The sequence below is a fragment of the Melanerpes formicivorus genome, unplaced genomic scaffold, assembly GCF_026170545.1.
Source record: "Melanerpes formicivorus ecotype bairdi unplaced genomic scaffold, bMelFor1.0.p_v2 SCAF_2507, whole genome shotgun sequence".
Taxonomy (NCBI): Eukaryota; Metazoa; Chordata; class Aves; order Piciformes; family Picidae; genus Melanerpes; species Melanerpes formicivorus.
In genome coordinates, this window is record NW_027144858.1 from 7,501 (window position 1) to 10,000 (window position 2,500).

Consider the following 2,500-nt stretch of genomic DNA (forward strand, 5'->3'; position numbering starts at 1 on the left):
TGCCATTCTCGTGTTGGAACCCCTCCCCACACTCTTCTAATTTACATAACAGAGGGTCAATGCACAGGTTAAAGAGGAGTGGTGACATGGGATCGCCCTGTTTCACACCAGTTTTGATTCCTATTGACTCAGACTCTCCTTCTTTAGTTTTGATTCTGGTGTGGATGTTTTGATAGAAGTCCTTAATTAATGCTATTATGTGGTCATCCAGGCCCTTTTGCTTTAGCACCGCCAGGATGTGGGTGTGGCTCACTGAATCAAAGGCTTTGGCCAAATCGACAAAGACAACCCCCAGGGGTTTCTTTTGTTTCTTTGCATTCCTAATTAATAGCTGTAATAGTTTTAAGTTCTCAGCACAGCCAGAAGATTGAATGAAGCCTCTCTGCCTGGGGTTAATGGGACACGCCTTTGCCAACCTCGCAGTTAAGATTCTTGAATAGAGTCTCAGGATGATGGAACCAATAGTAATTGGCCGCCAGTTATTAATATCATTTTGGCGTTCGGGCGCTGATGATTTAGGTATTAGGATTGTTCGGCATCCCCTTATTACATCTGGAATTTTGCCACTTAACAGCCAGAGATTAAATAGTTCTTTGATCTCCTCACAATTTGGATCCAGTTTAAGCAGGGCCTTCAGGGTGATCCCATCAGGGCCTGGTGCCGATTTTTTATTCATGTCTTTGATATTCTTAAGGATCTCTTTCTCTGTAATCAATTCCTTAAAAGCCGAATTATCCGCCCCGCCCCACAGACTGGAATGCTTCAAGTCCTTGAAATAAGTTCTGGGACTCCCACCTAGATCTGAAGGTGTTACTGACCTCTTCCAGGGGGATGGCACATTGCGCAGAGTCTTTTTCATCCAGAATCATATTAGCTAACTTCCCTCGATCTAAGCGGAAGAGGCGTTGGAATCGGAGAAATTCTCCACGCTTTCTGGCTCTTTTTCTCATCCATTCCTTTTGAGGTTTCTTCTGCTGAGGTTTACGTTGGCTCTTTTTTGGCGCTTTCTGTTCAATTGATTTCTCAAACAAATACAAATATTGGTCCTGAGCTACCTCATTGAGTAATTTTAATGAGTCTGTTTTGCCTTCAATTATTTGTTTATATGTATTTTTAAGGATGGGCAGCTTCCTGATGTCAGCTTTTCATTAATAGTCTTTTTATAGTGGGCTAGCAGCTCCCTTTCACCAGAAGATGGAATCACAGTCCTCTCCTCTTTTAACCTGTTCTTGCTCTCTTGTGTTTTCTCTCTTTCTGGCACCACAGTTTCTCTTAATAGTCTTCTCTTTTCACTGATCTGTTTGGCTGTTTTAGTTGTTAATTTTTCAGCAATCAATTTGTTAATATTTTTCCTCCCTTCAAACTCTTGATTCAGTTTCTGTAATATTTCTGTTTCCTCTTGGGACCAGATTTTCTTGTGAGCACCTCTTTTAGAGGTCTCTTTGGGGCGAGATGCTTCAATTCTTTCTGCGTTTCTCAGGGCTGGGTGAGCTAATCTCTTATGTTGTCCCAAGCCAATTTTAGTTTTAAAACATTTTTTACATTCTTCACACATAAACCCTTCTACCTGGGTAGGCTCTTGGACCCCTTTGCATTTTGGGAGATGGCATGAGATACTATGATGCTTTTCATTTGTCTTCCCACAGCGGGAACACTGGAAATTGATTTTTCTTTTCCCATGGGCTCTCTTTAGATGGTCAATCAATCTCGTCATATTGCCTGCCCGAGTGGTACAGCATGGACATGTCGGGTTGTCCTCTGGCATCTTCACCAGGGGGGTCCCAGGACAGATGTCAGCTGTATTATCCACCTCGGACGATGCGGTTAGTATTGAGAGCTGACTCATAGAGCTCGGGGTTTCAGGACACTCCACCTCCTCGTTCCTGCTCCTCTCTGTGCTTTCATCTCGGATATCTTTCCCATGAGCTGGAGAAGTGGGTCCTACATACACCTCCGGCAATACTATCAGTTTCTCATTCCAGATAGGATCGTAGGCAGTATTGTCATTGGCTATCATGGAGTTCATGAACTCTATTCCAGCCAGACATACCCCTATCTCCTCGTCTGGTAGTCTCATATCACGTTTGGTCGCAACCTCCAGCCAATCTGCAGGACTGGTCTGGGTGCCTATGGTGACAAAAAGGCTACGTAGTTGACGAACCATTTTGTGAAGTCAATGTGAGGGAGGAATCAGTCAGATGCTCTTCCCTCCAAGAGCAACTGACTTTGCCCAACTAAACTGCGCCGTGGGCTGAGCTAGCGTGTGGCAATTAAATCACCACTAAAATTTGTTTCGCCAAAATACTATCAGTCAGTGGCGAGCCAACTGATAAATTGTGAGCGTCTAAGCTCCGGAGACTGGGGCAGAGACCAACTTAGTTACCCAGGAGGGTATCCAGCGGGACCACGTGGAGGTGTGGCCTCTGCAACTAAGCCCAGTTAGTAACTATGATTTCCCAAGAGAGTCGTGAGACTTCTTAAGAGAGTCATAGTTACAAGC

The 2,500-nt window shown here is 44.3% G+C and overlaps 1 pseudogene; it reads right to left on the bottom strand.

Moving 5' to 3' along the window:
* The window catches only part of LOC137461533 (28S ribosomal RNA), an 8,544-nt pseudogene that overhangs the window by 3,051 nt on the left and 2,993 nt on the right, over positions 1-2,500 (bottom strand).